This window comes from Macaca mulatta, chromosome 3 (genome assembly GCF_049350105.2).
Source record: "Macaca mulatta isolate MMU2019108-1 chromosome 3, T2T-MMU8v2.0, whole genome shotgun sequence".
Classification (NCBI taxonomy): domain Eukaryota; kingdom Metazoa; phylum Chordata; class Mammalia; order Primates; family Cercopithecidae; genus Macaca; species Macaca mulatta.
This window is the reverse complement of record NC_133408.1, coordinates 128820998-128832546: the sequence shown is the minus strand read 5'-3', so window position 1 is coordinate 128832546 and position 11549 is coordinate 128820998. Positions and strand designations below refer to the sequence as shown.

Here is an 11549-nt window from a genome sequence, read left to right as displayed (position 1 = left end):
TTATTTTCTTTTATAGTATATGCTGAATAGATAATTGAAAATAGATCTTCCAGAAAGAGCAGAAGGAAGTTTCTTCAATGGTAAGGTTTCAAATTATATTGCATGAATTTTCTGCATGCCATTTTCTCCCTTCTATTAAGCAACTTTCAGGAATATCATTAGAATTATTAAGAAAGAAAATGGGAATCAAATCTGCAAAATGTAGGCAGATTTTCAGTGCCCGAAACATGAAGTAGAAGGCAGCAGAAGGCCAGGCACAGTGGCTGATCTCTGTAATCCCAGCACTCTGGGAGGCGGAGGAGGGAGGATCTCTTGAGGCCAGGAGTTCGAGACTAGCCAGGACAATATAGCGAGATTCCATGTCTACAAAAAAATTTAAAAGTAAGCCAGTGTGGTGCCTCACACCTGTAGTCCTAACTACTTGGTAGACCAAGGTGAGATCATTTAAGCTAACTTCAAGACCAGCCTGGGCAATACAGCAAGACCCCATCACTACAAACAATAAAAGAAAATTAGCTGGGCATGGTTGCATGTGTCTGTAGTCCCAGCTCCCCAGGAGGCTGAGGTGGGAGGATTGCTTGAGCTCAAGAGTTGGAGGTTGTAGTGAGTTATGATTGCGCCGCTGCATTTCAGCCTGGGTGACAAAGAGACCCCCATCAACCCCTCCCCGCCCAACCCCTGCTATGAAAAGGGAAGGCAGCAGAAAGTGGAGATATAACAGGTCAGACTGCCTTTGTTGAAATCTGGTCTTTCCGTTTACTAAGTATGCCACGTTAGACAACTAACTTAATCTGTTTGTGCCTTAGTTCCTAATTTGTTAATATTACCTAAAAACAGTGACTAAATTACTGTTTTGGTAACTTTGAGGACAAAATGAGATTTTATAGCTCAAATTTCTAGAACTACCCTGACACTCAGTAAGTCCTTAATAAGCGTCAATTGTTACTACTGTAATCACAGAATCTCAACACTGAAGGCACCTAAAGTTCATCCTACCCAACACCGCTTCCAGTGCTGGAATCCTCTTATCAACATCTATGTCATGTCAAATGATGGACAGCTAGGGACTATCCTTTGGATTACAACATAGTTACAAATTTGGCTTTGTGTGTGTATGTATGTGTGTGCACATTTGCCTTTCAGCAAGTTTAAACATACAGGCATACTTTCATTGCCACCTCCTACTTCCATCTGCACAGAAAGGAGGTCCCTAGCTAGAGGCACATTCCATAATTCTATGGCTTTTGAAGGAGTCAGTGCAGGTTAATAGGAGAGAGAGGGAAGAGAATGCAAGTCCTTCCAGAAGCCTACAGAGCCTCCTGGAGAATCTCTAGGGAAGAGACAATATGTATCAGTTTTAAAGTTTAGTAGAGTGACCATGTATCTTCCAAACTGGGCCCATTTTAAGAGTGAAAGGGCCACTGTTAAGAATTATGCTAGGAGAGCAGGTGAAAACCAAGGCTGCCCTGGGCAAACAACAGCAAGAAATGATGGTTAACACCCAATGTTGCAAGGGAAATGTGCACATTTATTTGTTGTTGTTGGGATTGGGCATTTATACAAACTTTTTATAAGACAGTCTCTCAGTATCTATTAAAATTTGGGGTTGGGGGGAGTACTCTTTGACCTGGTAATTCCATTATTAGAGGTTTTCCCCACTGACATAAATGATCCTTTTAGTGTGATGCTGAATTCAGTTTGCTGGTATTTTGTGAAGAATTTTGCACTTATATTCATTAGGGATATTAGCCCACAATTTTCTTTTCTCATAGTGTCTTTGTCTGGCTTGGGTTTCAGGATAGTACTGGCCCCATTAAATGCATTGAGAAGGATTCCCTTTTCAATTTTTCAGAAGAGTTGAGAAGGATTGGTATTAGTTATTTAAATGGTAGAATTCAGCAGTGAAGCCATGAGATTGTGGGGTTTTCTTTTATGGGAGACCATTTATTACTGATTCAATCTTGTTACTCATTATTTGTCTGTTCAGATTTTCTATTTCTTAATAATTCAATCTGGGTGTGTTGTATTTGTCTAGGAATGTATTCATTTCTTCTAGGCTATCCCATTTGTTGGTGTATGATTCTTCATAGTATCTCGTAATCTTTCATATTTCTGTGGTATCAGTTGTAATGTCTTGTCTTTCATTTCTGATTTTATTTAAGTCTCTCTCTTCTTTTGTAGTTTATCTAAAGGGCTGGCCATTTTGTTTATCTTTTCAAAACACCAACCATCAGTTTTGTTAATTTTTTAATTTTAATTTTAATTTTTTAACTATTCTTACTATAATAGTATAATTTTCAGTTTTGTTGATTCTTTCTATTGTTTTTCTAGTGTCTATCTTATTTCTGCCCTTATCTTTATTATTTCCTTCCTTTTATTAACTTTGGGCATAGTTTGTTCTTTTTCTAGTTCTTTGATGTGTAACGTAAGGTTATTAATTTGAGATCTTTCTTTTTTTATGTAAGCGTGATTGTTATTAACTTCCCTCTAAGAATTACTTTTGCTGCATCCCATAAATTTTGGTATGTTGTGTTTTTATTTTCATTTGTCTCAATATACTTTTTGCTTTCCATTTGTTGTTGTTGTTGTTGTTTTTGACACCTTGGTTATTCAGAGAATGTTGTTTAATTTCCATGTTTTGTGAATTTTCCAAATTTCTTCTTGTTAATTGATTTCTAGTTTCATACCATCATGGTGAGAAAAGATACTTGATATGATTTAAATCTTCTTACATTTGTAAAAACTTGTTTTGTGGCCTAACATATGGTCTATCTTAGATAGTGTTCCATGTGTGCTGAAGAAGAATGTCAGTCAGGTGCAGTGGCTCATATCTGTAATCCCAATACTTTGTGATGTCAAGGCAGGAGGATTGCTTAAGGCCAGGAGTTTGAAACCAGCCTGGTCAACAGAGCAAGATCTCATCTCTACAAAATAAAAGTTAAAAAGTTAGCCAGCCTACTAGGAAGCGTGAGGCAGGAGGATCCCTTGAGCCCAAGAGGTTGAGGTTGCAGTGAGCCATGATCCTACCGCTGTACTGTAGCCTAAGTGACAGAGCAAGACTCTGTTAAAAAAAAGAAGAGGAAAAAGAAGAAAGAAGAAGAAGAAGAAAAAAGGAGAAGAAGAAGGAGGAGGAGGAGGAGGAGGAGGAGAAGAAGAAGAAGAAGAAGAAGAAGAAGAAGAAGAAGAAGAAGAAGAAGAAGAAGAAGAAGAAGGAAGAAGAAGAAGAAGGAGGAGGAGGAGGAGGAGGAAGAAGAAGAAGAAGAAGAAGAAGAATTCTGCTGCCACTGAATAGAACCCTATGGATATGTCTGTTATGTCCATTTGTCCAAAGTGTAGTTCAAGTCTTATGTCTCCTTGTTGATTTTTTTGTCTAGATGTTATGTCCATTGTTGACAGTGGGTTATTGAAGTCCCCTAGTATTACTGCATTATTGCCTATCTCTTCCTTCAGATCTATTAATATTTACTTTATATATTTAGGTGCTCCAATGTTGAGTGCATGTATATTTATAATTGTTATATCCTCTTGATGAATGAACCCCTTTATTACTATATTAGAACCATAAAATAGTAGCAGTAGGTTCTTACCTATCAATAATCATCTTGAATATAAATAGGCTAAATTCTCCAATGAATAAAAAGGGGCTGCATGGATTAAAAAATAAGACCCAACTATATACTGCCTGTAGGAGACTGTCTTCATCATTTTTAAGGACACACATAAACTGAAAGTGAAGAGATGGAAGAAGATACTCCATACAAATGGAAACCAAAATAGAGCAGGGGTAGCTATATTCATATCAAACAAAATAGACTTTAAGTCCAAAACTATAAAAAGAGACAAAGAATGTCATTATATAATGAAAACTACACCAATACAGTTTATTGTGAAAGCCTTTTTTACACCAGTGATATAAGATGATACTTTTTTCATAAATTTCCATTCACATTTGAGTATATTTTTGTGCATCTGTTCACTGCTATTGGTCTATCCAGATAATAGTTTCCTAATACCATAATGTTTTAATTATGGAGGATATATAAGCTATTTTAATATCTGGTAATGGTATTTAACTTCTCTCCACCTCATATTACTCTTTCTGTTTCCTTTTTAAATTTTTTAAAAAATTTTCATTTCTTTGAGACAGGGTCTCGCTCTGTCAGCCAGGCTGGGGTGCAGTGGCATGATCATGGCTCACTGTAGCCTCTACCTCCTGGGCTCAATTGATCCTCTGGCCTAAGCCTCTCAAGCAGCCAAGCCTACAGATGTTCACTACCATGCCTGGCTAATTTTTGTGATTTTTGTAGAGATGGGATTTCACTATTTTGCCCAGGCTGGTCTTGAACCCCTGGGCTCAAGCAATCCACTCACCTCAGCCTTCCAAAGTGCTGGGATTACAGGCATGAGCCACTGCACATGACCCTTTTTAACAATTTTTAAGTTTAAGCAGAATAAAGATGAGTTATTTATTTTAACTTGTGCCAATGGTAGGAATTTCACAAAATTAAACATTTAGCTGTGGAAAAGATAATGAGTCTAGAGCTTGCAGAGGTGCTGCATGCAATGGAAATTCATGGATTTACTATAGTTTTGTTTGCTTTGTTTCATCTTAGTTTCCTTTCTCCTCTTTCTTTCTCTGTTAATTTTTTCTCTTCTTATGTGTCCTTGTTTTCCAACTTTTGTACCAGAACATTTCATTTTGAATCAAGATGCTATTGTATGGGGACAGTGTAACTGCAGAACAGCATTCACTCTACAGTTGGCCATATAATAATCATATAAAGACTTTTAAATGCATAATGTAAAAAGGTACAATTTTAAATGCTTTTTGATCAGTGTTCTTTTTTTTATTTTATTATTTTTATTTTTTTGAGACAGAGTCTTGCTCTGTTGCCAGAGCCACTGTGCCTGGCCAGTGTTCTTTTAAAAATAAAACTGTAAAACATTAAAAACAGTTAGTCCTCACTGGGTTCAGTGGCTCAGGCCTATAATCCCAGCACTTTGGAAGGCCAAGGGGGGCAGATCACTTGAGATCAGGAGTTCAAGACTAGCCTGGGCAACATGGTGAAACCCCATCTCTACTAAAAGTCAAAAAATTAGCCAGACTTGATGGCGTGCACCTGTAGTTCCAGCTACTCAGAGGCTGAGGTGGGAGGATCACCTGACCTGGGGAGTTCAAGCTAAGATTGTGCCTCTGCACTCTAGCCTGGGCGACAGAGGGAGACTCTGTCTCAAAAACAAACAAGCAAAACAAACAATTCATCCTGATAATCCAAAACTACCTTCTATAAGGGAATACTTTGAAAGGTTAAAATATTATTGCCTGTGTGTTGACCTTTATGGTGTCAATTCCTATGTTGCCTTTAGTGTTAACAGATGAAATATAAGACATTGTATATTGACTGTATTTCAAATTGAAAGCTTGAGATAACCTTATTACTATTGTGCATTTATCTAATTTTAGGATGGATGGATAGATAAATGAAGAGATAGATAGACATAGGCATACATATATGTATATAAGACAGTACAAAAAAAAAGTGTGAAAGACTGGAAATACTTTTTCTTCACAAAAAATCATTAGGAAGCCAAAGAGCTCTAATATCATTATAATAAAGACTGTTTAATAGAAAAAAAAATAAGACATTGAAACACACTAGCACAAATTATAAATTTAAATAATAGATGGTTAACTCTATTGTGAGAAAAGGAATTGATTTGGGAACGTGAGGAAAGAAGACAGTGAGGAGGAAGGAATAAAGAGCTAGAAAGACTGGGATTGGGGGAGAATGGGATGAGAGAAAGAATTTGAAGAGAACAGCTGTCTTAAGTTGGGAACCCTGAGGACTAGGCTCCAAGGCAGAGACTTGCCTGCAGGAGTTAATTGGGGAATTCCTTCAGGAGTAACACATGTAAGGGACAGAGAGAAGCAGACTTGGGTAGAAGGAACAGTTAAAGTATCATGTAGTCACAAGGGAGGCCTCAGTCAATCTTATGGGGCACTCTGGAACTGGGATCACCTTTTAGAGTTGTCCCAAATTATGGCCCAATATCAACCAACATTAGATGTGGGATGTCCTCCAAAAGGAGATTTAACCTCAAGTGAGGTGGCTGGCTGCACTGGGTAGGGCAATTCCCAAAGAGGGCATTCACCACAACCTCTGTCATTGATTTAGGGGAATATTGAGAGTAATGATTCTGGGAAGATAGGGTTTTGAAATGTTCATTTATTCATTAAGAGCATACTCCTCCTTTACCTCATTAGCATTTTCTTTAGACCCTAAGTAAACACTTAAATTTATTTCAATTATGTATTTTCATTGTTTTTGAATTGATTTTAATTTGGATTGACCCAAAGCAGAGACTGGGCCACATATGACCACTTTTAAATTCAGGTTAAGTGAATTTTGGAATGAAATTAACTGTGATAGTAACTGAAAAAGGAAAGATATATAAACGTAATATTTACTAGAAAAAGGAGATACAGGCAGGGTTGGTTCCAGAATGCCACAATAAAGCAAATATCACAATAAAACAAGTCACACATTTTTTTTTCCAGTGCATATAAAAATTTTGTTTACACTATACTCTAGTCTATTAAGTGTACAATAGTATTATGTCTAAAAAACAATGTACTTACCTTTATTAAAATACATGGCTAGACATAGTAGTTTACACCTGTAATCCCAGAACTTTTGGAAGTGAGGCAGAAGGGTCACTTGAGGCCAGGAGTTTGAGACCAGCCTGTGCAACATAGCGAGACCTCATTTCTACAGAAACATTTAAAAAATTAGCCAGACATGGTGGTGTGCACCTGTGGTACTTGCTACTTGGGAGGCTGGGGTGAGAGGATCACTTGAGTCCAGGAGTTTGAGGCTGCATGAGCTCTGATCCTCCACAGCACTACAGCCTGGGTATCAGAGTGAGACCTTGTCTCAAGAAACCCCCACAAAACTTTATTGTTAAAAACTGCTAACAATCATCTGAACATTCAGAAAGTCACAACATTTTTTCTAGTGAGGGTCTTCCCTTGGTCTTGATGGTTGCTGCCTGATCAGGGTGGTGGTTGCTGAAGTTTGGGTTTGCTGTGGCAATGAGGTTTGCCACATGATTCATTCTTCCTTTCATGAAAGATTTCTTTGCAGTGTGTGATGCCGTTTGATAGCATTTTACCCACAGTAAAACTTCTTTCAAGATTGTAATCAATTCAAACCATGATATTGGTTTATCAGTTACATTTATGTAATATTCTAAACCCTTTGTAGTCATTTCAACAATGTTCACGGCATCTTCACCAGAAGTAGATTACATTTCAAGAAACTACTTTCTTTGCTCATCCATAACAAGCTCCTCATCCATTCAAGTTTTATCATGTGATTGCAGCAATTCTATCACATCTTCAGGCTCCACTTTAAATTCTAATATCTTGCTATTTCCACAACATCTGCAGTGACTTCTTCCACTGAAGTCCTTCTCTCCAAGTGATCCTCCCACCTCAAATGATCCTCAAGTGATCCTCCCACCACAGCTTCCCAAGTAGCTGGGATTACAGGCATGTGCCACCACATCAGTCTTCACAGAAGTCTTGAACCTTTTCAAAGTCATCCATTAGAGTTGGAATAAACTTCTTCCAAACTCCTATTAATGTTGACATTTTGACATCCTCCCATGAATCATGAATGTTTTTAATGGCATCTATAATGGTGGATTCTTTCCAGAAGGTTTTCAATTAATTTTACCCAGATCCATCAGAGGAATCACTATTTATGACAACTATAGCCTTAAGAAATGTGTTTCTTAAATAAGACTTGAAAGTGAAAATGACTTCTTCATCCACGGGCTGCAGAATGGATGTTGTCTTAGCAGACATGAAAACATTATTAATCTCTGTGTACATCTCCATCAGAACTCTTGAGTGACCAGGCACATTGTCAATGAGCATTAACATTTTGAAAGGAATCTTTTTTCTGAGTAGTAAGTCTCAACAGTGGGCTTAATATATTCAGTAAGCCATTCTATAAACAGATGTGCTGTCATCTAGGCTTTGGCATTCCATTTACAGAGTGCGGGCAAGTAGATTTAGCATAATTCTTAAGTGTCCTTAGATTTTTGGAATAGCAAGTGAGCATTGGCTTCAACGTAAAGTCACCAGTTCCATTAACCCCTAACAAGAAAATCAGCCTGTCCTTTTGAAGTTTTGAAGCCAGGCATTGACTTTTTCCTCTCTGGCCATGAAAGTCCTGGATGGCATCTCTTTCCAACAGAAGGGTGCTTTGTCTATATTGGGAATCTATTTTTTAGTGTAGCCACCTTCACCAATGATCTTAGGTAGATCTTCTGGATAACTTGCTATGGCTTCTACATTAGCACTTGCTGCTTCACCTTGCCCTTTTATGTTATGGAGATGGCTTCTTTCCTTCAACTTCATGAACCAGTCTCTGCTAGATTCCAACGTTTCTTCTGCACCTTCCTTGCCTCTCTCAGGCTTCATAGAATTAAAGAGAGTTAGGGCCTTGCTCTGTATTAGACTTTGACTTAATGGAATTTTGTGGCTGGTTTGATCTTCCATCCAAACTATTAAAACTTTTTTCATATCAGCAATAAGGCTGTTTTGCTCTTTCATCATTTTTGGGTTCACTGGAGTAGCAGTTTTAATTTCCTTCAAGGATTTTTTCCTTTGCATGTACAATTTGGCTGTTTGGCACCAGAGACCCAGTTTTCAGCCTCTCTTCGCTTTTGGCATGCCTTCCTCACTAAGTTTAATCATTTCTCACTTTTGATTGAAAGTGAGAGATGTGCAACTCTTCCTTTCACTTGAACACTTAGAGGTCATTGTCAGATTATTAACTGGCCTCATTTCAATGTTGTTGTGTCTCACTGAACAGGGAGGCCTGAGAAGAGAAAGATGGGGGAACGGCCAGTCAGTGCAGCAGTCAGAACACATACAACATGTAGTGATTAAGTCCACTGTCTCCTATGGGTGTGGCACCCCCATGACAATTACAATAGTAACATCAAAGATCACCATCATGGATCATCATAACAGATATAATCAGAATGAACAACTTTGAAATATCGTGAGGATTACCGAAATGTGATACAGAGACACAAAGTGAGCACATACTATTGGAAAAATGGTGCCAACACATTTGCCTGACACCAAGCTGCCATAAACCTTAAATTTGTAAAAAGCACAGTATTTGTGAGGTACGTTAAAATGAAGTGCAATAAAACAAGATAGGCCTGCCTATAATTGAAAAATGGGATGGTTTGGTGAAGTAGAAAAAAAGCACATCTGCTGGGCACAGTGGCTCACACCTGTAATACCAACACTTTGGGAGGCTGAGGCAGGTAGATCACGAGGTCAGGAGTTCAAGAGCAACTGGCTAAGATGGTGAAACCCTATCTCTACTAAAAATACAAAATAGTTAGCCAGGCGTGGTGGCCGGCACCTGTAATCTCTGCTATTTAGGAGGCTGAGGCAGATAATTGCTTGAACCTGGGAACTGGAGGTTGCAGTGAGCCCAGATGGCACCACTGCACTCCAGCCCGGGCGACAGAGTGAGACTCCATCTCGGGGGGCGGGGGGCGGGGAGAAGCACGTCTAATGGGACAGAGTGGGATAGAGTAGAAGGTTATATCAGAGAGTATAATTTTCACCTAGAACAGTAAGAGATAACTTTAAATCAAGGATTGGCAAATTTTCTTTATAAAGGTCCAGGTAGTAAGTATTTTAGGCTTTTGGGGCCTTATCATACCTGTTACAACAACTTTGCTGTTGTGGTGTGAAAACAGCTTTAGACCATATATAAATGAATGTATGTGGCTGTGTTTTGATGAAGTTTTATTTACAAAAACATGCAGAGAGCCAGATTTGGTCTGGGAGTCACAGTTTGTGGACCTGTTAGTTTAGATAATCAGAAAGATCACTGAATGACTTGGAAGGGTCTACCTAACTTGTTTCACTGACTTGCAACAGATTTTCAAAAGATATCAAATAAAACAGCCAAAAGAAGATACAAAGGGAAAGCTAGAATAAAGTAGCCCTATGAAACCCACAACCCCATCACTTTTGTCTGATGGCTGATTATGTGTGCAGTCTTCTTTTTCATGATTTATCAATCTTGTCATGCTTGACATTTATATTCTTACTTCAGAAATACTCAGGGTTGGTTGGTTGTTTGGTAGAAGCAACAATTAATCCAACCAACATAAGCCACACCAATAAACCCCAACTGGTTTTGCCAAACACATCACAAGACTTGGCTAATCTCATGCTAGCAGCAACCCAAAAGGAATAGATTTGACTTCTGAAACACATGTGGCAGGGAGAGGGGTCTCTCCAGTTAATTTGTGTGTTTTTGACAAATCTTTTACACTCTATACTTCATTATGCACCTATTCAATAAGAACACATTTGATAGTTTTCTAGTTTTGAAATCTATGTGATAACTTCTAACCACATTTGAAAAGGGTATTCAATGCCTTTTCAGAAAAAGGCAATAATATTTTCTACATCCAACTTGCTGCCCAGCCAAATCCACAAAGAGGGATGTTAGTAGGGAAGCTTTTGTTGGACTGCAGGTGAGATTAAATGATTCTTAACCATCATGATTGTACAACCAATAGGAATTTACTCTGACATTTTGTTTACTTTTACAATCTGGATGCCCAAATAATTAAAAAGGTAGAATTAAAGAGAAGACTTTATGTCTGTTGGCTGTCTTTTGGTATACATATGCTGTTAAATTACGTATTAGGCAGGCCAGAGCCTAATGAGTAAATTGTGACTGAAAATCATAGACAAAGACTTAACCTACTGTTTCCTTCTAGTAGGGAAGAGTGTCAGTTAAGAGTGAGTATGAGTGGCAGAATGACAATAGCTTTGTTAACCAGACTGTAGATTAGATGATTGTCGCCTGAAATGTCAGTTCCTGCTTGGCTGTAAGAAAATGCCTGTTTCTCATTTCACTCACCAGCTTTTCTCTTTTCATTTAAATGGTAATTACACACTTATAACGCACTGCAAGTATCTGTAGTTTTACTGAGTCCTCTGGGAGCTCTAGAAACCCTAGCACTTTCATAATGAGGGATACTTTTTTGGAGTTATTTTTTTGCTTGGGAAGATTTTGGTTCTATTACATTTTTTTCTATTTTCACTTGCACTTTTTTTTCACTGAAAGCCAATAAAATTTTTTCCAATTAAATAGGGAGCACTGGTAAAATGGAATAATGACATTCAAGTCATGTAATTTTCAATTATATTTGTATCTTAAGTATTTTAATTACCTTGGTAGTTACTGCATACATGCCAGTTTGGTATTGAGTGCTATTTTCTCATAAATAAGTCAGATTAATTTCCATTAATTCTTCCCCCATTTTTTCCCTTTTAAAAACTGTATTTTTAAGCTGGGCATGGAGACTCACACCTGTGATCCCAGCACTTTGGGAGGCCGATGAGGGAGGATTACTTGAGCTCAGAGGTTCAAAACCAGTCTGAGCAACATAATGAGACCCTGTCTCTACTAAAAATTTTTTTTAACTAGCCG

General features: G+C 38.0%; 1 protein-coding gene across 2 annotated transcripts in view; it reads left to right on the top strand.

Moving 5' to 3' along the window:
* The window catches only part of CDK14 (cyclin dependent kinase 14), a 727116-nt gene that overhangs the window by 31797 nt on the left and 683770 nt on the right, over positions 1-11549 (top strand). For both annotated transcript variants that reach the window (XM_028846085.2, XM_077998072.1), the window contains exon 2: positions 17-80. The gene's annotated coding sequence lies outside the window, so the exon portion shown is untranslated. The remainder of the gene's footprint in view (positions 1-16; positions 81-11549) is intronic.